Here is a 27,091-nt window from a genome sequence, read left to right on the forward strand (position 1 = left end):
GCAAGCCATGAGCTTGGAGAAGACAGAAGGAAATCTTCCACATGGAAAGTGCTGGGAGCCGTCCATGTTCTTGCAGAAGGAATAGAAAGGGTGGGGGTTTCCCCTCTGTGATAGGAACTCCTTCACATCAAAGCTCCTCTGGGGTGGAGAAGACAGAGTGTATCTCCGTTTTCACCTGAAATGGCCTGAAAGCAGAGCAATACAGGAAGTGATAGGAGCCTCTTCTGTCACTAAAATGGGCTGCGTGGTGATAAGTGAGGCGGCCTCACCCCAAGGGAAAAGAGCAGGGGCTGTTGGAGAAGATGGATAGTGGAGGCATGGAGGAAAACCAGAAACCAGTCATGTCATTGGCAACTGAGAACTGGAGAGATGCTCTCAGACCACTGACATGCTGCAGAAAGAAATGAAATGCATGTAATACAAGGAAATCTCATTCCTACAAAGGCATGTGGACGACTTCCATCCGTGCAAAGGAAAACACTGAGTAAATGGTAAATAACTGAGAATAAGGCTGAAGAAAATGGAGGTTCTCCCCACCCTTTCCTTAGGTGTCACAACTAGTAAGCAATGGTGGGAGCCACCCAGGAACCTGCTTAGGTGACAAAAGGCAGCAAAGGTAATTGTGAAGAACACAAAATGAGTCAGCTGAGCTCTCTGGGCCCAGCAGTGTTCCTCCTGTTAAGTAAAATCTACACGTAGCTCCTGGATGAGGCTGCATAATAAAGCATTTCCTTTTGCATGAAAAAGAAAAGCAAACTAATTCTTCTTTTATACGGCTTTTTATTTTGCATGGTTTCAGATAAGAATATTATTGTAGTTTTACACTGCCTTCTACTGTAGATCACAAAACTTACACTGGTTGGGAAAGCCTTATGTTTCTAAGAGTGACACGTTTTGCACAAGCCGTGAGAGCATTCACAAATGACAGTGATGTAATTATTGATAACTTTTGCTAAATAAATTAAAAAATATATGCATCAAAAGCCAGTTAGGCAATGCTTTCAATTCCAGCAATTATAAAAGGCTCATGACTGCTTCAAATGCTTTGAAAAGAATTTCAGTCTCTCTACTTTCTTATGTGAAAATATTTTTCCAACAGACTTACTCAAAAAAAGGGATCAATATTAAAGTGACACAGCCATGACAATCTTAGCAGTAGAAACAAAACATTCTGCAAGCTTACTTGCCAATTCCGGTTACTTTTTAGACATACTTACTACTATTTACACCAAAAATATTTTTTTCTCCTCCATTACTTGCTCTCAAAACAATGCAAGGGAAAGCTGATTATCATAGGTAATTATTTTTGTAGCCAAAGCTGCTGTAGGTGCTAGCAGGGGGTAGCTTAATTTCAGATCCAGGTATGGTTTTTAAGGTAACCTTTTCTCCTTATTGAAAGTTTTCACTGCCTCTGAGGCAAGATCATTAGCTAGCCTGAACAGATGGGAAAATGGAGCCATAGAGAGATCACTTTACCTGGGTAAGATCCCACAGAAAAATAGGGAGAGATCTGGGAATAAATCACATACCTTGTGACACCAAAGCCTTTGTGCAAACTCAGGACCTTTCTTCTTCCCCCTAATGAATCAGTGATTAACAAAAGCTGCTCCATTTCTGACAGTTTAATCAGTGATTTCTACTTTACACTTAGGTTTGCTTTGGCTTTTTTAATCTTTATGAGGCAATCCTTGCAAAGAGAGGAAGCAAACAAAATAAATCTAGGAGCAAGGGAGTCATCGTGTCATAAAAGTGCAATGAACAGATTTCATTTGCCAGAAAATATTTATCTGACCAATAGTATTTGCATTTAGGTCCAGTCAATTGCTTTAATAGCAAGCACCCAAATTACATTTAATATGAAAACATTTAAAATGGACTGAGCATCTTCTAAATAAACATAGCAATAGTCATAATGGCGCTCTGCTAGTGCCAAAGGCACTACAAATCAGTGTTACTTGATTTATTGTTTAACTCGAGCCTAATTGCTGTGTATCTGATGTCTCTGGGAGAGACGGCTCATCTGAACACAATTTCCTTTTCATTACCAAAGCACACCAGAAATAAAATCCAGCTCTTCCAATACCCTGTGCAGGGCAGCCACCACAAGACTATTAACCCTCAGCTAAGGATATTGAAGAGCTCGATTAATTCACTCCATAAATGTTGCTCATTTCCCTTCCATAGGCAGTAGCCTGGTTTCTGAGAGCCCTGTGATCTGCACAGCTGGCTCCAAGCAAGGTCTTTGCAAAGCCTAGCAGTGGTTGCACAGGTCCATGGAGACTCCAGCCGTGAAGGGGCAGGAGACACCGAAAGTGGCCTGCTGATGGACTGAGCAGTCCTTGCTGCCTGGTTATTATTTGGAAAAGGGGAACCTTGGATTTCAGTGCCTGCTTTGAGGACACTCTCTGTTTGTAGAATCATAGAATCACAGACCATCTCGAGTTGGAAGGGACCCACAAGGATGATTGAGTCCAGCCCCCAGCTCCCCACGGTACCACTCAAAATACAAATCCTGCATCTGAAAGCACTGTCCAAACACTTCTTGAACTTGGAGCCATGCTCCCTGTCCTGTGGAGCCTGCTCCATGCCCTCTGCCCTCTGGTGAAGAACCTTTTCTCAGTACCCAAAGGTGTTAGGAGGCATCTGTCTGCAGGCAGCATACTGTTTCCAAAAAATCAGCATTAAGCATTCAATCCTCAATTTGGCCAACCTAACTCAGAGCTAGAATTTGCAGGCAAGTTATTGGAATTACCCTGAAGCATTTCTTCACCATGACCACCTTCTCTTCCAGAAGAAAAGAGCAAGAGGGCTTTTATCTCTGAAGACTGGTTAACGCCATCAACTGCTCATCTATCAGCAAAAACACTGCTTTGTAATTGCAGTCTTTGGGCTATGGCAAACTAAATGCATGTTTTTAGTATGTTAAGGATGGGTTTATGATGAGGTCTGTTCCATTCCACCCATTTCTGCAATGTTTTGCCTCTCACTGTCCCACTGTCCTCATCTATAGCCTGAGTTTGATCATAACAAACTTCCTTGTCTCTTGGGAGAACTGTGAATTGTAACTCATTAAATGTTGAGAAGTTAATACAGATTTCAGCATAACGCATAAGTCAACATTTTCTAAGCTGATACTTTTTACAATGAATCATGGGGATTGTTTTATTTAGAAAATGGGAATTAAAAAAAAAATAAATTCAGATTAGCTATAGTGGCATATACCACTGGTCAGACAGGATATATGGCAATTAGTATACACAACAAACTGAGTAATGTTTGTTTATTTTGGCTTTGTAGGAATGCTATGATGGTGACTGCAGTCTTTGTTTATAAGACTTTGAGTACATTTAAGGCATTTTCAGATTAAGTGTGTTTGGAAGGTTATTATTACAACAAGTCAGTAGACTTATATGCAATTAATGTTGGTTAGATGCATATTTTTGGGCACAAGAAGTCAGTGGCACTTGACAACCTTTAAGGTCTTTCGCAACCTAAGCCATTCTATGATTCTATGGTTCTCTGACCATAGCTTGGTCATAAACCAAGTCTATGACCATCCACTGGACACATAGGCAGAATGAACTCACCCATCCCTAGTCAGAGGGGCAGTGATGCTACTTCCCCAGAAATGCTAATTTTCCCATTCCCCAGCTCACTTGCAGTCACTTCTTCCTCTCCTTCCAGAGGCAGATGCCTTTCTGTGGTAACAGTGCCCTTACACAGGAGTGCCAAATCTCATGATAGATGATGTTTTTCTGCTCTTCTGGACTGATTCCAGTAAGTGAAGGAGAACGGAGTCCAACACTATACTTTTGTATTAATTTCATTATTGTAAGGCAGTCTTGTTCTTTCTGAGACTTAGCACTTTTAAAAATGGAGCTTACTTTCTTGGTTAGAGTTAAGAGTAGTTTGACACATTGGCTTATATTTTTTACTGTCTGGTATGAACACTTGCATATAGGAGACCTTATCCTAGCCCATTTTGCAATACTAGCAATCACTTTTCATATTCGTTCACTTGTTTGTGGTTCATAAAAGAGTATTGTGCTTGGTGGGTTCAGAAAGTTCAGCTGCCAGCTTCACGTGAAGTGAGGACTGAAATAAATGGGAAGTAAATGAGAGGAAAATGGACAAAGCCAGTAGTTAAAAGATGACAGCATCAAGTCCTATGCAGAGAGAAAAAAAAAAGAAAGTTAATTAAAGTTCTCTTTGAATAATTTGCCTGGAAACACAGAATGAAATGCTGACCTGGGTGGTCTTGTTTCAAAGGAATTAGAGGAAAGATGTTTGCTTTGCTTTGTGGCATCCCTGGAGGAACAGGCAGAATTTTTTTCCTGTCCCAACTGGGAGAAAGGGGTCAAGTGTGGAAAGAAATGCTGGGAGGTAGGGAGGTGGGCAGAGAACAAGAAAAATACTGCCTATAAAACTGATCCTAGAAATTAGCAGAGCTGACATTAATAAAAAGGGTGAGTACTTAATGAATTATGTGTTGCTGATGATGGTTGAGCACCGTATAAAAGTCTCTTTACCAGCACTGGGATTACACTTGTAAAGCACCATTCCAAACCACTCCAGCAACTTAATGCAGCTGCAGTGCTGGTCAATTAATGGGATCAACTCGAGGACAGGATGAGCATGCTTGGGGCCACTGCTCGTAATGGGGCTTCAGTCACCCAGCCAGAAACAAGCAGAGAGGAGATGATGAACCCATCATCATGCACATCTCAAAGATCGAGTCTCATTTAATTCAAAATGTAGCCTAAAACTGGGCCCAAAACCCAAGACAAGCCTTGACCAATGCAGGGCCAAGGAGGCAGGGGGGCTGCTGCTGCTGGGACAGTCCAGCCTCACTTGTCAATCCACTTGGATTGAATTGTGAGGACATTTTCATTAACAAAATAGTACTGCTTTTGCTGCTCTGAAAAATAATTTTAATGGAAAATTCTCCCCGTGCCTCTCAATGTCCTATTTGTACACATATCTTCCCCTAAGTTGTAATCACCATTTTCCCCTTTCCCCCTTTTCATAGCTATCATTATAATTACTGGAATTATTGCTGTACAAACACAGTGTCTTTCCATGTGAAATGATGAAGTTACAGTTTCACTCCTAGATGGCAGTATAAATTATTACATAGGCTACCCTATAATCTCTGATCATGTAGTACAGCATAATAATTGATTCTCAAGCCACTAAAGCTAACTAACCTGACCGTAAATCTAATTCTTGAGCAGTGTTTGCTATTAAAAAGTCAACATCTACAATAATTACTACACTGCAATTATGAGAAAATGCTGTTTTACTCTAGGCTTGAGGCAGGGAATAACCATAGTTTCTCTTGAGACCTTGAGTGTGATCAGTGGTGGTGAATGGAGATGTTTTTCCTTTGGTGGTCACATAGGCTGTGTCTCTATACACTCAAACCCAGAGTCTTACTGCAGTGCTGTTCCTATCCTACACACAGCCAACCACCAAAGCTAGGCAGGATCCTTCCACTTGCACGTGACCAAAATCAGTAAATCCTAATTTACACAGATTTAGATTTTGAGCTGGTGCAGAGCTCTGTGTCTTCATTAAAGTGTGAAGATTACACTGATACAACCCATGAAAACTTACACCTTTCTGCTCCCACTTGAGGAGCGGAGTCAAGAAATCCTATAGCTGCTGTATTCAGGCCTTTCTACCCAGAAAAAATGAAGATATTTCATATCATGTCACTAGGTTTTTAATTTTCAAGGTTGATACACTGGATAGCAGTGTACACATGCTCTGTGCTTTGATGCTTTGCAGCTGTAGAGCAGTTAGGGGAGCACACAGCAGCCACTATTTTGCTCTTCAACCACAGCGGAGAAGCTTTGGGCATCAGAACTTGGCTGGTTTCTGCCCTGGTGGCTTTCCATGGCACCGGAAAGTACGAGAAGGCCGCAATGCTCTGAGCTCCCCGCAAGCAGAATGGCAAATGTCAAGCTCAGTCTGCTTTTATCAGGGGAGGAAAGAGCAACTTTTTATTTCAATAGCAGGTTTACAAGTATTTCAAGGGGGGCTGTGCAAAAGATCTGGAGGGAAATCTGGAAATCACTAAAAGTTTCACTATTAGTTCCTTTTCCTGCTGATTTCCTCTTGCAAAAGAATAAGCAAGGCCAAGCAAACAAACAAGGCAATCCATAGGAAATACCCCATTTCTCCCTCACCCTTTTACTCCCGCTAAACAAAATCCTTAAACTGCTGGACAGTTGAAGACATCTCGCTGCTTGTGACAAAGAGAGATGAGAAGCTGCCACCTCTTTCAATGCAAAGCCAACTTTATATTTCTGCTACGCTAGCAAAGACAACTGATTTCCACAAAACCAAGTGACCAGAGACAAAATGACATAAACTATGGCAAACGATTCTAAATGTCATTTTTATACACTCCCTGGCAGAAAGAGCAAATAATAATCACAATAATAACACTCAGAAGGAGCGATTCATTTGACCCTATGGTTGAATGCTAATGAACGCACAAGTCAAAGCCGGCATCCCGTTGGCTGCTAGCACAGCATGGGCACGCTTCAGCTGTTCCCCCAAAGCAGGCACTTCAAAATTAGCCTAATGTGCCAACGAGGAAAGCAAGGAAAAAGAAAAGAGGGGGGAGAATGGTGCAATAAAAGAAAGCCACATGTAAGGGAATCGTTTTTTTTTTAATGAGTCCGTTCAGTGGTGACTATTTTGTGTGGCTGTTGGTACATCACTGTGCTGACAAGGTGCCTGTATGTTACATGATGCTTTATTGATACTGAGCAACCGAAATCCTAAAACGTGTGAAAAATAAAAACAAGCAGCTGCAGTGCCTTGGGAATAGCAGTAGGAGATGGAAAGCAAGCAGTGCTGTCCCCTGGGCAGCTCTGGGGCTTTACCAGGCTCCTTGCTCGGCTGACACATGAGCCGGCATTTGCTCAGCTCCCGCAGAGAGCAGGAGGAAGAGGCCCCTGCCCTGTTTCAGCCCCTGACTCGCTTGGAAAACAAAAAGCAAAAAGCAGCCTGCTTTTACCACTGATTGCCCTGCAACAGATCCACCACCTGCATTCTGACCACCAAAAATCCTCCCAAAATGGAGCAATCTGCAGCAGGATCGATGCCCAGCCGGCACATGAAGGGTCGGGTGCTTATGGCAGGACTGAAATGTTAAATACCTCCAGCATGCTCATTTATTTATGACTTCTTCAGCCTACAGTAACTACAAGCAGTAATTGGACTGTGCTAGGCAGAGCCAAATTGATTTGCTGCTTAATAATAAAACCAGGCCCTCTGTTGATAATGGCATCCCTAGAAACCATGAGGTTGGCTGAAAAATGCATTCAAGGCACAGTGCTAACCCCAAGAGCTCACGCGGCTCCCCTTGCAGAGCAGGACCTTTGCCAGATGCAGATTTCAAGCTGGTGACTTAAAACACGCTCTTCATGGCCTCCCGTGCCTATGCTGGACTGTTTACCAACATTGGCACTGCTGTTGCTTAGTGTTTTGTTAAGGATGGCAAACAGCTCATTCTTCTATAGCTCATTCTTCTGGTTTTCTGAAAGTTGTGGCTCACTCCCAGTGCAACCTGCAGCGGCCTCCAGTTGCCTCTGAGTGAAAAGCTGCATTTAGAGTTAATTACAGAGCAGATGAGGGAGCTGGACCACCCAAAACCTCTTCTTCATCTGCAGCCAAGGGAACCTAAATAGATGTAAATATCATAAATCTGATCCCCACTGTGAAACACTCTACAGACGGACATTTGTGCAACCTCAGCTGTTTGCCCAGCACTGCTCTTTGCATCTTGCTGGCACCCCACTTCCTACGGGGATGATATCTCTTAAGAGGGCTACACCTCGAATCACTCCAGAGAGCACTGAAGGCTGCTGTGCATTGGGTCAGGCTTTGGAAGAGCAAAGAGGAGCAATTAGTTGCTTAAACACAGAAGGAAGGAACAAAGCCAGCTGCAAGGTGCCACCTCCTCTTAAAGACTGCCCAAGTTCATGTGCAAAGAATCATCAATCACAAAATCACTAAGGTTATGGAAGACCTTTACAATCATTTTGTCCAACTGTCAGCCCGTCCCCACCATGCCCACTAACCAGTGCCACATCAGCATGTTTCTTGAACACCTCCAGGGATGGTGACTCCACCACCTCCCTGGGCAGCCTGTGCCAATGCCTCACCACTTTTTCTGAGAAGAACTGTTTCCTAATATCCAACATGAAGCTCCCTCGATGCAACTTTAGGCCATTCCCTCTCGTCCTGTTGCTGTTACCTGGAAGCAGAGGCTGATCCCCAGCTCTCCACACCCTCCTTTCAGTGAGCTGTAGTGATGATAAGGTTTCCCCTGAGCCTCCTCTTCTCCAGACTGAACAATCCCAGCTCCCTCAGCCACCTCCCATAAGACTTGTGCTCCAGAAGAAACAAGAAAGTAGAAAACAGCCAAATGTTTGAGGTGTGCAAACTAAGGAAGACAAGAGAAGGATGGGAGTGAGAGCATTGTCCAGCTCATGCCTGCCTGTCAGGAGCATACATATAGGCAGCAGTCACTATGCCTGCCGCTCTGAACAAAAGCTCACAGTGCAGGCTTGGAAATGCCTTGGAAATACTTTGGAAATGCCCAAGACCTCTGTGCCCTCCGTCACTGTAAGCCTGCAAAACGCTCAGAGCAGTCCCAGCTTCACAGGCATGCCAGATAGGATACGCATCCAGTACCTTTGCGCTCGGCTGGACGTCGCTTTGAGATATTCAGTAAAGTAAAATCAGAATACAAGCACTGTGCAGGTACTGACCCGTGTTGAGGCTGTGGTTGTGCTCAGTACCACGGCTGTGAGGGACTGTCAGCGGAGGAGAGGCTGTCAGAATCACTTTGCCGAAGCACGAGTTTAGAGAACGTGCGCACTTCCCTTTCCATTACAGGATTTTGAAAAGATGCCTCACTGTAGTAATTGGCTTATCGTTATAATGGTGTAATTATGGTTTATAATTATCCACAGACAGCTAGAGGGGAAAGAAGGGGTAAAAGCAGGACTCTTGCTGAACGTGATAGATTCTGATTTGTTCAGACCAAATCCTGCTCTTGGTTGCACCAACGTTGAGGTAGATCGTTTTGGGGTGATATGCTGGTCAGTTCTAAAGATGGGAGACCCGAAACTTTTTTCAGCTGTTTGAATCATCATTACAATAGGAGGAAATGATTATTCAGAGGGTGGTGAGGCATTGGTACATGTTGCCCAAAGAAGCTGTGTCCCATCCCTGGAGGTGCTGAAGGCCAGGTTGGATAGGGTCCTGGGCAGCCTGAGCTGATGGGGGGCAACCAGCCCACGGCAGGGGTTGGAGCTTGATGATCTTTAAAGTTCCTTCCAATACAAGCCATTCCATGATTCTATGATTCTGTGATTGAATGGCATCTGACTGAGAATGAGCAAATGGCTGTGTCCAAGTAATTTTGAAGGCAGTCTCAAAGCTGTTGATCCTTAGATAGCATCACCATTTTGTCAGACCTTATGCATCAGAGATGGGTGGAATTGTGTACCAGGAACTTCCTGGATGCAACACACTGTGTTTGGATCATTTGAAGCAGTGGGGTGGCTCTTTCCCTGCACTCTGCATTGCCAAATTAAAACAAATAATGCAAAGCAGAAAGTGATGAGGGAGAACATTTTCCTGCTGAGAATCAAGTGGAACTCTGGAGCTCACCTGGACCCTCTGAGCAGCTACCTTCACCTCCCATTCCAGCTTCACCTCTGGAAATATGTCCCTCTTGCTGTGAAAATCATATTCTCCTGGTCTGCACAAAGCAGATTCTTCCATGGAGAATGACTCTGAATGCATCAGTCTAACCCCTTTTTGCTGTATATACCTCAGCTGAGCCCAGTGGGGGTTAAGGTGGACCCAACCTCTCTCTGGGCAGCACATATGTTTAGTCTGCACAGTCAGCCCCTGAGCAAAAGCAGGGCTTTAATAAGCCATAAGAACATTGGTGAAACTGTATCTTTTCAGCTGAGAAAGCAATCATGCCAAAATGCCCTGTGAGCTTTCATAGTCCGAGTCAAAAGCAGTTTTATTCTTTGTATTTGAATGTTTTCAAATATTTTAGATTTGATATGTGCTCCCCCAGCCTATGTACATTATATATTATCTTTGTATTAGAACATACATCCTTATCCTAATCACCGTATAAGAAAACATGAGAATAATATATTCCTATTTTACATACAGGAGATGAGGTTCCTGAAATCACAGCTACAGGACTCAATTTTTCAGCTCAGGTGGCAAATGCAGTTGTATTACTGGGGACAATGGATGCGACGTGTCACGTTGGCCATGTTGATGGCCATCACAACAGGAGTGCCAGCTGCATCATTACGATACCCTCTGGCAGTGGCTCAGCAGCTGCAAGAGCGTATGCGATTAGTAATAAATCAAGTGCATCCTGTGAATGTTATTGCAGGATATGATTATTTTTCACATGTGCCAATAACAAGGCGAGTCAGATCCTCTGTTAATATAAAGCTGCCTAATTCTTTTTTGGCTTGGTATACACTCACTTGAGACTCCACCCAATTTGTCCATATCAGCATATATTAGATTAGCTTCTCGATTCAAGGTCAGATCCTGGTGAAATTAGCAATTTACAGCAGGGAAAAACTTTGCCTTGCAACAATGAATGGAAATTAATATGAATTACTTTGCATACTGAGCACTGCATTTTAGGAAAACATAAGATTTGAGGAAAAAACTCCCAGAATCTTTTCATCAGGACTTATGTTTTCCCTTTTCCTCGCCTTCCCCTTCCCCTTTCCCTTCCCCTTTCCCTTCCCCTTCCTCTTCCTCTTCCTCTTCCCCTTCCCCTTCCCCTTCCCCTTCCCCTTCCCCTTCCCCTTCCCCTTCCCCTTTCCCTTGCCCTTCCCCTTCCCTTGCCCTTACCCTTTTGCTTTCCCTTCCCCCTCCCCTCCCCTCTCCTCCCCTTTCCTCCTCTCCCCTTTCCCTTCTCTTTCCATTTCCATTTCCGTTTCCCTTTCCATTCCTCTTCCCTTCCCCTTCCCTTCCCCTTTTCCCTTTTCCCTTTTCCCTTTCCCCTTTCCCTTTCCCCTTTTCCCTTTCCCCTTTCTCTTTCCCTTTCTCTTTCCCTTTCCCTCTCCCTTTCCCTCTCCCTTTCCCTTTCCCTTTCCCTTTCCCTTTCCCTTTCCCTTTCCCTTTCCCTTTCCCTTTCCCTTTCCCTTTCCCTTTCCCTTTCCCTTTCCCTTTCCCTTTCCCTCTCCCTTTCCCTCTCCCTTTCCCTTTCCCTTTCTCCTTTCCTTCTGTCCCCTTTTCTCTTTCCCTTTTCCTTTTCCCCTCCCTTCCCATCTTTTTCCTTTTGAGAAACCTTTAAGAAGGCAGCTTGATATGGCCATGGTTCCCATAAGAACATCCTGCCACTATCTCCATGCACAGTCAGCACAATGTTCCTGCCATGGGGAATTGCACAACTTGAGGTTTTCAGATCTGAGCACTCACTGTAGGATTATAACTTACAGTATATTTCTAGATGAGATTAAAGTTCAAATGTTCCACATAAGAAAGTAACCAAGCAACATCTGGGGATGGGCTGGCTTCTCCCAAGGTCTGATGCTACTGGCTAGGGTCACTGACTGGGTATTCCATGGGGCTGGGGCACAGTGTGGGGCTCAGGACCCCATTCACCTCCTTCCTGGGCAGAAGGGAGAGAATTTGCTCCGTTCTGGGAGATGGGAATTACCAATGGGCTAAAGGGAGCTTTCATGGGTCCCGAGCACAAAAAAGCCAGAAGAGACCGCAGAGTACAGAACCACTAAATAAATGAGGGGACTGAAGTAAATGCAATTGTGTAATTCAAAATCTATTGCAACATGCAAGGGAAAGTGTAGGGAGTGGTGGCTCCTCTGCTCTGCTCCTCACTCTGGTGCCTAGGAGCCTGTACACCATGCAAGAAGCTGACCACTCTCCAGACCACTCAGTACACTGTAAACCCACTGCCATAATTTGTATTTACCCCAGCACAACCACAGACAGAAATTAGCCTTCCCACCTTTCCTATTTATCCCAGAAACTCGTTTTCCTCAGCGTGATTAACCACTATGCTCAGCAGAAGGAAGTAGAGAGAAAGAGCCATTTCTGGAGACCTGTGGGGTGGAAAACCTGTTCTTTGAGGAACGGCACCCCTAGGCAGCACTGTTTTCCTGGTGCTTGGGAGGAGCACGTCTCCAAATGACATTATTGTGTTCCCTCTGAATTGTTGGCCTTCACAGTGTTTGGATTTCCTGGTGACTCCATTGTGAAGGGCCCCATTCACTCCGTTGTGTTTACCCAGCTGCAGGAGCCTCATCAGGGCTGCCACGCACAGGGCTCGGATGCAGCATCATGGATTGTGGGAAAGAGAAAAGCAGTAATTCAAGGAGGATAAAAACCTAGAAAGAAGTCCTGTTGGAAATGCTGTGTTTACCATGCGACAGACACGTATGTGAGGCAGCTTTGTCCCTTGACTGGGAAAGTACAAGTGCTACTCTTGGGATCACTGTGTTCAGTGGTCAAGCATTACCTTCTCAAAGCAAAACTGGTGGAAAAACAGACTGGTAGCTCCAGAAAATATGGTATTGCTTTGTATTCAGCTGATTTATTAGATTTTACTGACTTTGGGGTTGGCATTCCCAGCCAATGTTTAGAGGAAGACCTCTGCTGTAGCACTGAGGGACATGGTTAGTAGGCATGGTAGGGATGGGCTGATGATTGCTTTAGATGATCTCACTGGTCTTTTCCAACCTTCATGATTCTGTGATTCTATGAAATCGGGAAAAGATATCCATCTAAAGCCTCAATTTGTCTGGGACACAAGCATTGAACACTTGCTTGCAGGTAAGGGACTACTTATCAACAGGAGCAGCTTCCAGCCAAGGTCCAGGAGAAAGGCTGAATGTCCTTTCCCTGGTTTCCCTGGTGCAGAGAGACCCAAATGAGAAGGATCAAATCCATTTAAAGCCCAGCTGCTTGGATTGTGGGTAAATCTGTGAGATGGAGTATGGGGAAATCCCACAGATCTGGATTTCTTCTAATTCACTGTGCTTTATGCAGCCTCATCTTTGCCAAAAAGTGACAAAATTCCCATCTCAGCATTGTGTTCATCTCAGATAGACACAGAGAGAAACACCAGCAATGTACAGTAACCGCTTTCTCTTAAAAAAGAGACCAAGGGAGAGAAGCAGTAATAATAATAAGACAGGACAAAGACACACTCAGCCTCTAAGGCTTATAAAAAGCAGCTTAGCCTTCAATAAGCAATTCTTTGAAAAGAAATTAATGGGAAAGGTTACAAACCCTCTCTTGAGCAGAGCCTGTCAGACTGCTCTTTCACATCGTTACTGAGAATGGAACGAGTCTGTGGCATTTCTTTTCATTTTGGATGCCCTGAAAGGCTGCGTTACTCACTGGACCTTGCATTTTTCCTCTTCCCTTTTGCACAATGCTATGAGAATTTCCTCACGAGTGATTCAGTGATTCAGTGAGCAATTTGCACTAAGCCCAACCTGCACATCCTGTGGAGCAAACAAAGCAAGGCTTCTCTCCACTTCTCACCCCTGAAAGCCCTTTCTCTCACAACCTGAGCTTTCTTTCCAAGAAGAAAGACAGAAAAAAATGGGAAAAATAAGGCTGCTCATCAGTACGGTGCCTTCACCCGTAGTGATGTGCTCACATTTGGTGGAAGATAGGGTTAAAAACAGGATGGGGATGCAGACGCCATATTTTGCAAATGCTTTCCAAATGTGGGATTGCCCTTACGTAGCTATGCTCAGTCACTAGGTGGTACTGTGCATCACGGCTTCATGCCTCTGTCTAGTTCCCAGCTTCTGTGTTTGTCCATCCCTGCGATAGAGGTTTTGTTGGTAAATACTGTGCTTTGAGAGAGGGAGCCTATTGTCCATGTCCTCTCATATACTCCTGGCTTCACACACAGAAAGGCTGAAGGCAATAAAGCACTTCTGACTGCTAATGTTCAGTGTTGGTGCCTGATTGGAGCTCCTGCTGTCAAACAGCACATGCTCAGTGCTGCCTTGCTGAGCCATTTGGTGATGGGCAGTGACACCTTTCATCTCCAGATGCTCAGGAGCGTGAAAGGAAAGGAAAACCCAAACAAACCAGGGACAGTTCTATAAAACAAGGAAAGAAAAGAAGATGTTTGATTCTTGTAATGAAACCTTTAGCTCTTTGAAAGATCTTGATCAGCCTGATTACACCACGGGTCTCCAAATCTCCCCCACATGCCACTAGCCAGCACACCAGGAACACTTGTAACCCTGTCCTTGCCTAGTGTAGAGACAAGGGAGTGAAAGGTGTTGAAGACCAAGGTGAACAACAGGAAGGGCTGTCATGCTGCTGCTATACCAACCCATGGTGTCCAAACCTTCTCTTTCATTTGTAGGAAATGAGGCTGTGACACCATCTACATTGTACAAATGAACTGTGCTCTCACACATTAAGATCTCTATTATGCTTATTGTAGCAAGTATAAAAATTTACACTGTTAGAAATTCAGATAGACCCGAACAGATCCTACCAGATGAGGAAACACTGATGTGCAGGAGGCAAAGATCATTCAAGACCTCAAGGTCCTACAGACCTTTTAGTAAAGCTGGGAGAAGAGCTCACAGTATCCTAATTTCAGGCCAAGACAATGGAGTCAAGGCAATTTCACCTGTCAGACTAAAGGCATTGCTAATTTCTGCCTTTTCCCTCCTCTCTCTAAAATGAAGCAGCTTATCCAGCACTTTCCAGAATTCCATTGCCCCCCAGAGGCCTTGTCCAGTCCAAAAGAGTGTCAGAAAAAGCCCAGCTGACCTCAAGTTCCAGTCTGTCTCCAAACTTCACACTGCTGTATGCTACTCGTTTAAAACTCCCTTTATTTTCATAGCCACAAAACTGTCAAATGATTTGTGATTCTACAGATTTCCCAAACTGACAAACAACCCAGCAAAATTATTTTGGGATGTTTTTCCGAGAGCGTTTCAATTTGCATTAAGACCTTCTGGGTATTTTGATGTAAAAAGAGATGTGTATTATGGGTATCAAATATAGGTCAGTGATGACTAAGATAGGAGTCTTCTTCAAAGGGTCGTGTGCTCCACAGCTGCTGGAGCACAATGCTCAATCAGCTGCACCCACTCCTAGGGTGCACTGTGGACATGTGAAGCAGCACTTGGCATCCTAAGTGGCATTTGGCTTTTGCCTCTCAGGAGCTAGAAGCAGTGTCATCTGCAAGCACTTCAATTTGCTTATGAACAGGAGACAGAGTGGATATAGAGATGTATAGCCCTATATATATATATAATCCTTCCTGACAAGAACAGCTAGAACAAAAGATGGGCTGAATCTGGTAGATGTTATTTCAAGGACAGGGGAACTTTTCAACACCAAAGTTTGGTCATCATTTTGGGTTTGTGACTCTGCCCAGATCCTATACCAGATAGTCAGGAGTCTGGTGGCAACATGTGCTCTTTTTACAGGACCAAATCAAATAAAGAAATAGTGTCTGAGAATGATAAAGGGTTTGTTCTTGGAAAAAGTGCATGTAAACAGAATGCTTTGGAGAAGACCTTTCCTTCAAAAAAGCCTTTGGAGAAAATCCCAAGAAGCCATCCAGATGTAGTCATCATTAAACACAGCAGATTTTCAAGGCACAGCAGCAAATGAACCAATTGAGAAATATTATGGTTAGACTACATTAACAACAGTTAATCTCTGGGGATCTGCAAGGTGTTTAGAGCCCTGTTAGAGGAGGAGGAGTTTCTTGAACAGCTTCCAGGATAACAAGACCCACTGAGAATTGGGTTTGTGAAATGAAAAGGGGTGAGGTAAACCAGTGGTTATCATCTCCAACAAAAATTAGCACTGCCCACCTTTGAACATTAGCAAGCCATTTCCATGCTATGTATGTATTCCCTGCTGCATTTTCCTGGCTGGATTTCAGTTGCTTCCATCCCTTCCAAGTCTAATAAAAGAAAGAGAGGAAACTCTAACATCTATTACTCCTTTTCTATCCACAACTAATGGATAACACATCACTCGCTTGCATTAATAAATGGTAGGTACCAGTTCAACCTGAAAGCAGAGGGATGGAGAATCTTGGATAATCTCCTCAGATCTCTGCAAGGTAGATGGGTCCATCCCTAATGGGTCACTCCTGGCTATTTCTGGTGGAAAAGACTTGTGATCATCAACTGTAAGATGAAATGACTAAGAAGAACCAGGGATAGAGATGGACAACTTCTCCTTGCAGCCAGCACTTATCACCATCACTTGTTATGGCTTAGCCACTCCTGGCTGGTTCAGAGCTCATGGTGGAGTCTGTTTGAGTTGGAAAGAACCCTTAAAGATCATAAAATCTAACTCCCCTGCAATGTTATGGCTTATCACCATGACCTGATTCCTTGGCAAAGTCAATGGCAACTCTTTGAACCTTGAGCTTTCCACACATGGACATACAACAAACTCCTCCCTTACAAGGGTGTAGGTCAAGGGGAGGGCAGTGCCTTCTGTTCTGGGTAACTCTAAAGCACCCTTGGCTGAAGTAGATACCTGAGAATAACAAAGCACTGAGATGGGAAGGGTTTTGGCCAGGACATCTGCACAAAGGGCTTCTCAGCCATGCTGGGACATCCAGGCGCTGCAGTGTGTGATAATGAACAGAAAAAGCCCCGGGCTGCAGCCCACCCTCCGGTCCCATAGACATTGCTGTTGACACTGGCTCCCTCTCAGGAATTCAGCATTTCAGCTCTGTGCTATATTTAGACTGCTAAGCTATAGATATTTTTAAGGTCATTGGCCTTTGACATGCAAGTGTATTTTCTGTGAGGAAAAAATTCAGCTCTTGACTAAATGGTGGGAAAATGCAACCCCCAGAAATCTGAAAGTTTTTAAAACCGGAGCCAGGAGCTAGGAAGTGACCAAGGGAGTCTACATGATAAATGCTGTCTGTTGGCTGAGCCAGATGTTGAAAGCAGCCCCATGTCAGGGACCCCATGTCTGAGTGAGCTGCACTCAGCTGGTTCCTGACACGGCGGACGTCCTGGCTGTTTACATTTCAGCTTTTACCATAAGAGGAAGAGGAGCTGCTAAGAGCTGATTATCTTGGGACAAGGAGGAAAGAGGTTGAAAATGGGACACACTGCGTTACTGAAGCATATTGTCTGCAAAGCAACATCTGGCGTTTAGGGGAAAAAAAAAAAAAAGATGAAAAAAAAATTCCACTTCAAGATTCCTGCTCTGAGTGTGTTACAGGACGGGGATCCAAGAGGAAAAGATTTCTGTGAAAACCGCTTGAATGAAAGAATCCCTTTGTAGGAGGTTGTGACTGGGAAATTACAGGAATGTTTGTGATGTGATATAATAGTGGCAATTAAGAGACATTTCAGATGATGAATGCCTGAGAATATGCGATGCAGCGAGCTTCCCAGATCTACTCTTTTCCAAGATGAACAGCGACTCTGTTCTCACTTTAACTAGCAACTTTCCAGTCCCTGTGCTGCATATCCCTCTTCCTTTTCCCCTACCTTCTTATCCCAATGACTGCTCGGATATGATCTGCCTGGCGTGACCCATTCCTCCTTTGCAGTCTGGTTTTGCAAAATCCCGGACGGATCGCCTGAGGTTTTGCAAAGCTGAGTGCTGGCCCTGTGGTTCTTGGGTCTGTTGTCTCAGCTGTGACCACAAACGCGAGGACCTGCCTGACTCTCATCTCCTATGGGGCTATAAAGGCTATTAAAAATGTTAAAAAAAATAAAGAAAAAGCAGAGGTCAACCCAAGTACAGCTGCTTGCAGTAAGATGCCCATGGCGGAAGGCTCCCAAGGCGCAGTGACCGGCACAACTTTCGCACCCAGCGGTGCCTGCAGGTTGTGCAATGCTGCAGACCTCGTGTGACTCCCACCAGGTGCCGGATGGATGCTAAGTCCCATTGGGGTGGCAGATGGAAGTTTGCAAAGCAGAGGAATTTGACCTTGGATAACTTTCTGCATTTGAGACTTAGCGCCGGCTGTCTTGTGAAGGTCTTCTCTGGGAGTGGGGGAGAAGAGTACACTTTGTCAGTTGGTTTGGAGTCCTCAGTGGACTCACATAGTTAAAATAATACCTCCCAGACTGAAAGAGGAAGGAGGAAAAAAGTCAGGGTTTGAAATCCTGTGATTGTTTCCCTCCAGCTTGGTTCCATAAGCTTCCAATTTAGGAAAACGACAGCCCTCCTCTGCTGTGAGCCCACGTGAACACTCACAGTGCATTGTAGATTTAATTAAAAAACATCAGAGTTTAATCAGAATGAATGGACACTAGAAATGACTCTTTAGATTTAAACTACAGAAATAATTCATGTGCAGATGCCGGCAAAAGGGTTGCTGAAACCACTTGTGGTTAACATCCTCCTTGGCCCAAGTTGATAGGGGGGAGTGGAGAGAGTGAGGAAAGGGAAAGGAGGAGACAAATCCTGACTTCACAATGCATTATGGCATTGATGCTGCAGTGGGATTACAAGTCCTTGCTCTGTTCTTTTTTTTTTTTTTTTTTTGCTTGCTATCACAAGAGTCATCTTTAAATCCTTCATTTGGGGTTGTTTTTCCCCAGAGTGCCATGCTGTAGAGTGACTGCTTTTCTCCAAACAGCTGATGCTGTTGGCTGAATGTGAACAGTTGCTGCAAGAGGATGGGATGGCATGAGCAGCACAGTCCAGTTCCACCTTTGGTCCCTGGGAACGTCCTAAAGAAATGGCACCCATTGCACAGAGCCATGAAGAGCCATTTTGCAATGAGAAGGAAAAGGCAGATTTTCCCTGTGATCATTTTAATTTGCACAAAAGAAGAAGCACACAAGAACCTGATGGAAGTGGACCTGTTCTGGGGCTGCCCTGACTCCTGTGTTCAGGAGGGATTTCTTTGTTTGGAGGAGAAACACAGCAAACACAATTTCTTCAGGCAAACTCTTCACTGTTTTCTTTTACTTCAGAGGAGCAAATTGTTCATAAATATGTCACTTGGGAAGGCAACCAAAAGTGCTTCCTGTGGGCCTGTCCCTTTACTTATATCAAATGACTTTAGATGCAAGGCTGCTGAGCTGCAAGCCTTCCTTGGGGCTTCTGGCATTTGTCACTTTAGGAACAGAACCTTGAATGACAAACATTTATTCAGAATCACATGATAGAAATGCACTTCAAAGAACAGTGGGTGTTTTGGCAATCTATTTGGGTTTAGGGTTCTGATTTTGGCACAAAAGGGTAGGCATCACCAGAGAGTGACTTGTATCATCTACCCAACGGGAAGGAGGCAGCATGAATAACTCAGCTGAAATACCCAATTTTTGATAACTAAAAACCATGAGATGCATCCCACCTCACATTTCAAAATACTGAGCAGAAAACTGTTAAGCCTTAGAAAGTGCAGTTCAGACCTGACTTCTGCAAACCCAATATTCCTCTTGCCTTGGTGGTCCCTCTTATAACCAGGGGATCCTCTCTGGGGATCAGAGAATCATAGAATCATTAAGGTTGGAAAAGGCAACTAAGATCATTTAGCCCAAACATAAACCCATCACCACCAAGCCCACCAACCATGTCCTTCAGTGCCCTTGTGTGCCAATGCCTGAATGCTCTTTTAGAGCAGATATTTTTCATAATATTCAGAATATTTTCCTAATATTCCTCTCAGTTTGGGTGGGTTTGTACTCTTTGTGGAGAGCAGAGTCTTCATCTCTTGCAGCAAAAAGCAAAGGCAAGGACAGGGATACCCATCTGAACTTTGGGTTAGATTCAAAACCATCCCTACATGGAAATAATTCATATCACTTGTGTCTGCAGCTGAGCTGGTGTTTTGTTGATGATCTTAAACCATATATTAGTAGGCTAGAATTAGCACCATGAAAGACTATGCCCATGTTCATAACCAGAAGCAGTGAGGCTCCCCTCTCAAGAACAGAGCAGTGCTGCAGATTGAATGTTTCTTTCAGAGAGGCAGGTTGGAAAAATCTGTGTAGGAGCAAGCAAACCAAAGCCAAGTACTCCTAATTTAAGAGACTGCTATTTCTTGAGTGAAAAACCTCAGTCATGAGACTTGACCACTCACTCTCCTCTCACAGCAACCCCAAGGAGATTCAATGACTCAGATTCAACCACTGCCCAGCAAACCCCTGGTGTCCTGTTCCTGGACTGGATTGTTATCACTCCTTTGCATAACGCAGTGTGGGATGGAGACTGGATCTGAACAGGCTGATTTGATGTGCTTAGGGGTCATTAGCACTCATGACTAATTGGATGCTTTATGGCGTTAACATTTTGACCTCCTCTCCAAGGACAGCAACGGGCTCCATGGGGCTCCTGTGCAGCACACAGTGGGGCTGGTGGCAGTGCCAGGGATCCTGCCAGACTGCCTCAGTCCTTGCCAGATCTACAAGGGCAGGAGAAAGCTGCATCAGATGCTGAAGGTATTTTTTAGTGCAGTGTAAAAATATCTGGGATGGCAACCTGCTGAACATTTCTTGTGCTTGCTTTCTCCATACACACCTTAAGTAGAAAGAGCTTCAGTTTCCCCCACTGGCTGATTTTTTTTCTTCTTCTCTTCTCTTCTCTTCTCTTCTCTTCTCTTCTCTTCTCTTCTCTTCTCTTCTCTTCTCTTCTCTTCTCTTCTCTTCTCTTCTCTTCTCTTCTCTTCTCTTCTCTTCTCTTCTCTTCTCTTCTCTTCTCTTCTCTTCTCTTCTCTTCTCTTCTCTTCTCTTCTCTCTTTTTTCCTTTCTTCTCTTTTCCTTTCTTCTCCTTTCCTTTCTTTTCTTTTCCTTTCTTTTCCTTTCTTCTCTTTTCTTATATGCTTCCTGGCAAAAGTGAATTTTTAATATTTGCATTTTAGCTCCCTTCCTCTGCCCGTCTAACCTCCTTTGCTTCTGACTGTAACAAAAATGGGGTGAGAAACTCCACGAGCCAAAAGCTCTCAGCAGCTCTCAGAAACATGTGAGTCTCATTAGCCCTTTCTGCAGCTCTGGGGCTCTTGGGCAGAGGTATTTTTCTTCCTTTTTTTTCTTTTTTTCTTTTTTTTCCTTTGCGATTACTGTTGGTTGCTGATGTTTTATTTTAAGGGAAGAAGTTCAAGACTCGTAAATGCTTAAATATGTAGCAATAAAGTTTGAGACCTCTCAAAGGCAACTCTGGAGCCCGTGGACTGTATCAGTAAAATAAAGGGGAAAAATTCACACCCACCTTCCACTAAAACTACCCTACTGAAAAACCCTCTGCTCAGAACAAGAGGAGGAAGCATTTGGGTATGCTGGCTTCAGAAGATTTGCTCCTAAAAGCCTCAGCTACAAGCTGAGACCTGCATATGGTTTTCACTATCTAGCTGTGAATTTTGCTGGCTCTTTCCTCCTGCCCACCTAACGCTCTCATACACCTAATCCTCTATTTCCTCAGCTTTCATCATGCTTGGAGCTGACTAGATTAATGGGAAATGCTAATATGTCAGGCCTGAAAGGAAAGCAAAGAGCTGGTTGTGTATGAATTCCACATTAATCTACTTGGTGATGAAGCTATAAATCAAAACCTGGAAGTTTTACCAATCTGAAATGATGTGTTTAACATTTCAGCCCCTCCCTTCCTACCTATTGCCAAACATTGATTTGCACTGCCATTTACAGCAGCATAGCAGGTGTGCAAAATGTCACTTTTGCTCCTGCTTACACACAGACAGTAAGAAGTCCTCAAGGAGAGCTGGATGAAAATGACACTGAAACAACTCATTTTCACAGACGTTTCCCATATGAGAGGAAACATCACATTCTTGATAGGACATGGGAAGTTGTCAGATCCCAGAGAAAGGACAGAAGGGTTTTGTGTTGAAATGCAACATCTTCCCATAGCTAGCTGCTCACCAGAAGGCTCAAGTGTGCTTGCCTTTTCAACTTCAGAAAGATACCAAAGCAAACGGAGTTATTCAGTGCTCCCTACAGGTCTACTATAGCTCTCCACAAATGGAGGGACACTGTCCTAAGAGTTATTTTGCTCCTTTTCAAGTCAAGACCTCTCAGTGAGCTTTTCTCAAGCTTTCAGCATCTCCCCAAACCTAGGGACGTCCCAGAGTCCACTGTTAGATAACAGCCTATCTCTTTATTAATGTACTACCCAATGGTGTACTAGCAATTCTCCACTTAAATGGTGAAGCCTCAAAGCTCTTCAGCCCAGGTCGTGAGCCAACAGGCTGCAAACTCATGAGCACCTGGTGGCCAGCACTGGGCACTGCATAGTTTCCTTCCACACCAGAGATGGGTATTTCCCAAGGGAAAATAAAATTGTGGAGCAGGCAGGCAAATAAATAATGAAATAGCTGAACCCCAGGCACAAGGAGTATGGGCTTGGACATTCATATGCTTGATTGCATCTGGGTGAGAAGGTAGTCACAACGTGGGCCTCCTCCACTGGTGGAGCAAGGAAAGAAGAAACAGAAAACTGGCTTCTTGGCTTTGATATCTTTCATTGCTGGTCCAAGAGGAGCAGAGTGCTAAAACAACGCAAAAACAGCTTCATTTGCTCCTTTTGTTCCTGCAGAGCATTCTCCATCCCATTTTGACCCTTTATCCTCCTGCCAATATGGCAAAAACAGTTTCACTCTCTTATCATCTTCATTCAACCCCTGAATGCTACAGTTCATATCCCCTCTTAATCCCATTACCTGTATGGGGAGCAGTGAGGTATTGGAGGCAATTCTATGTGTGTCTACAACCCCAAATGAGTAATTTTGGCCACTTTTCAGATTCTACAGCAGTATAATGGACATGAAGTTACTTAACTGCCTTTGCAATGTGGTTGAAGCTTGATGATCTTTAAGGTCCCTTGCAATCTAAGCCATTCTATGAAAAAATGCAGTGTATAAAAATGCACAGTACAGCTGTTTGCAGTGTGTAAGGAATTAAAGGATGTGAGGTTTGGTATTGCAAGTCCTTCAGAGACTGCTCTGCATCCCAGGTCTGCCTGGGACTTGGTGGGAGAGGCTTTGTGGGATTTAAAGCACAAAGTCACATAAACACATTTTTACTGAAGATGTGGGTCCTGCTCTGCCTAATGTTTTCTGACACTGCACAGGCATAGTCAGTAAACTAAAACATTTGTTGATGGATTTGGAGATTAAATAAATAGTGAAATATCTTCAGGATGTTAAAATATAGTACAGACTGCCTACCAAGCAACAAACCAGCCCTCCCCCAGCAGTTCCTGAAAATGGAGTATTTACACAGAATTTCCACTGTGTGAGTTCACAGGGCAATTTTTAGTAGGTCAGAGCAGTCAAACATCTTCTGGGCACTGGTAAAAATATAGCCAACAGCTCAGAGACTTCTCTCACAACTGACAGTCTGAAAGCTTTGACTGGAAGTTTATTCTTTGCTAATCTCCTTTCTTAAATGGGTTACAATCATGCAGCCTGAAAGCCACGTGGCAGATCACAAAATTAAAGTACAGCAAGCATTCATTGCAACTGACATATGGTGAAAATTAGCTCAAAGGAAACAGAATGGACTTTCAAGAGGCAAGGTATTTGCTCAGACAGAGTAAACAAATGCATCCCTGGGAATGCAAAAGACTTGCAGAAGGATTTACTTGCAGGGAAGAGAAATGCAGTCTGATACACTGATGGTGCTTTGCGTTGGGGCTTCTAGTTCTCAGGTGTCTTGAGTACTACAGCATCACTTAAAGACAATGAGAGATGGATTTACTCAGCATCTCTGAAAGTCAAATCCAGTCTGGAGACCAAGAACGAAGGAAGAATTTTTGATTGTTTCCATCTTTCTTGTAACTACTGTTCACAGCTTGAGCAACTCCAGATTTCTGATTGCCACGTCAGCTTGGATTTGAAGGCTAAAATCTCAGGTAGAGAGGATGGAGTCCTGATCAGCATGCCCAACATCACCCCAGAATTACTATTCCATCCACCTCTGCTAATGCATCTCCACTGATTTCCCAAGAGCCAGGAAAACAAAGTCTCACCTGTCAGAGCAAAGGAAGTTACAGTGATTATGTAGAAGCTTGGAGCTCTTTTTTTTTTTTTTCCCCCTCAAAAACCTTTTGTCTGCTGCATTAGTAGTACATCTGGACCATGCTCTCCATACAGTACTGACTTTGTTTCCATGTAATTTGCAGATAAAGATTAACAACCCCATGGATATTCATGGTTTGTGTGGTCGGGGACACAGTCTAGAGAAAGGATACCAAAATTTCCTCAACTCTGCAGAAATCCCAAGAGTCATGATCCTGTTTGGCAGTGCAAAGGATAACTGCAGTTCTCTTTAGTGCAGTGCACATACCTGTATGCATTCTGCACTGCCATCTCCCTGTGCTGCCATGAAACTCTCCAAGATCTTCAAATATTTGCAAAGAGATGCAAGGGGAAAGAAAAATTTTTTATCTTTCCCATTTCTAATGTTTCTAAACTAGGTATGCCTGCTGCACGTACAAGCTCTTCATCATGGTCTGGACGGGTCAAACCAAGGCATGGAAATGTGGATGTTGCTTGAAGCGTGGTACGAGCATCTAAGCGTGGGATGGGCAGCGACTATGAGACATCTGGGTTTTCTCTCTTTCAGAATGATAGATGTTTTGTTAGGATGAACTTGAGCACCTGAGTTTTCTAGTATCATTTGAGATGGGAAATCCCACTCCTTTTGTGGGTGCACAGAATTATTCTAGAGAGCCCATGTAGTAAATCCAGGTCTCGTGAAGGTGCAGGAGATAAAAGTTATGTATGGATGGTCTCTGACACAGATATGTGCAGATCTCTATCAGTAAAAGAAAGACACTGAGGAAGCCATCAGGAGCCAGATGCTGCCCCACATCCTGCTCAGCCCCCAGCACTGCAGACCCATGCTGGTCCCAATGCTCAGATCCACATGAAGTCACACACTTTTCCCTGTTGCCTGTCCACATCTTTAAGGTCCTTTCCAACCCAAAAAACCATTCTAAGTAAGTGACTCTGGAAGCACAGAAGCACTGTGAGGTGATTAAAAAGCATAGAAGATGGCAATATATACATATTTTTTTTTGCATATGCGATCACTTTTCTTAATTTTACAATATTAATGTTTCTTTCTAGGGATACTTTAGTTCTGGAAGAGGTCCTAACAGCAGATCTATGTTCTGCTCTCAAGATGCAGTAGCAGCAGGGATTAAAATATCACAGTGACAGGAATAGCACAGTTGAGAGATTATTTGCTCATCTAAACAATAAACAGTGTAAGAACTCTCTGTCTCCGGGTAGGAAGTTATTAAACTGTCATGCTCTGTCCAGGCAGTATTCAACTAAAATACTGTCAGCATTTAAACTGGAGGATGCTGGCTACTAGAGGATATGTTAGGATTAACATACAAGCGTTTGCTGCTACTAATACTATTACTTCTGGCTTTCTGTGGAGATGGGCTGTGAGATGCTGTTCACAAGCAAACCTCTATCCAGCAGTGCTTTCCTGCTACCAGACCCACCATTTCTGGCCCTCTCTGAGGAGATGGGAGTTCACTGGCATTGACAAATAGGGTGACATGGTTTTAATGAGCTTCTGCAGATGTTCACTGCAATGGGAGTTGGGAAGCTATTCAAGCAGGTTTTTGTCCACCGTGCCCTCTGAGTGTCAGCCTGCATTGATGCTCCTATATGTGTGAGAAGCACATTTGCAAGTCCTATTCTCCTGGTGGCTCTGAGGAAGGGGGTTAACATGCCATGAATGTGACATAATGCCATGGGGGACAGTTGAAGGCATGTGCACATTGTAATGGAAAGAGTGCACTCATAGAATCATAGAATCATGGAATCATAGAATCAGAGATTCATAGAATCATTGAGGTTGGAAAGACTTCTGGGACCATCTAGTCCAACCATCAGTCTACCCTCACCATGCCCACTAACTGTGGTCCTCAGTGCCACATGTGCTCTTTTCTTGAACACCTTTAGGGACAGTGAGCCCACCACCTCCCTGGGCAGCCTGTTCCAATTCTTGACTACTCTTTTGGAGAAGAATTTTGTCCTAATATCCAACATGAACCTCCCCTGACAACTTGAGGAGACATTACTCCTTGTTGCTCATTGACCCCATCAGGTGACAGCCCTTACCCCAGGATAGTTATCACACTTCTATGGGCAGCAGCATCTCCAAATGCCTGTGTTCAGAGTGGGATAGGTGATTCATAGTCCGAGTTTGGATGAATCTTGTGGCTACTTTTTAGTTTTTGAGCATGATTTTACATGGATAGAAATAAAAGGGTATTCAACACTGAGCTCTCTTCCTTCCCCTTTCCTGCGCCCATCCCAGTTCTCGTGAAGCCATCATTTGATACATCCCATGTCAGTTTCAAGTTGTGCCCAGGGCCACCAGGGTGACCACTGGCACAGAAGGTACATCTGGGTAAAGAGTTAATGCTGTTGGCAGCAGACATCTTTTGGGACAAATTAATACCTAAAATAAACACACTGCCCATGCCTGCTGAACTCCAAAGATGGCCATAAAATCTATTCTTGAAGTCTGCAGTAACCGAAGTGTGTTCTGAAGCTGGTTCAAAGTTTGTTGAAATTGCTATGAGCCATCCCCTGCTCTCCCTCTGTGCAACACACACAGTTTCTCCAGGCTTTTAATCTGTCCTTTTCTGTGTAACTTGGCTTTATGCATGGAGACTTCCAAAGCACAGGAAAAGCAAAATATCAAGCAAATGGGAGTAGCAGAAAATGCCTTTTCCAAACGCAAACACTGATCAGTCAATCCAACATCCTGCATTAGCCAAACCAGTGAAGCTGATAAATATTGTAATGGGTTTGTCCCTGAAGCAGAATACACGTCTAGCCCCAGTTGTCTGAGGCTGATTAGAAAAGCAGATGAGCTGAACACTGGTTGGCTTAAAGCAAAATTTCAACCTGGGCTCACCTAGGGACTGAAATAAGAGTTGCTATGCAGCTAGGCATCCAGTTCTAACACCTTCTCTGTGATGATTATTCAAAGGATTTAACCCAGTTTAGCCAGTTACAGAAACAAGCACAGTTTATCACAGCTGTTTGGTTCTACAGAGCAGCCAGCTGAACAAACCCCAG

General features: G+C 43.9%; 1 protein-coding gene across 8 annotated transcripts in view; it reads right to left on the minus strand.

The window, feature by feature from the left end:
* Nucleotides 1-27,091, minus strand: part of FRMD4A (FERM domain containing 4A) — a 354,026-nt gene that overhangs the window by 144,677 nt on the left and 182,258 nt on the right. The gene's annotated exons all lie outside the window — the stretch shown is intronic.

Source organism: Phasianus colchicus, chromosome 1, assembly GCF_987193195.1.
Source record: "Phasianus colchicus chromosome 1, bPhaCol1.hap1.1, whole genome shotgun sequence".
NCBI classification, from domain to species: Eukaryota; Metazoa; Chordata; class Aves; order Galliformes; family Phasianidae; genus Phasianus; species Phasianus colchicus.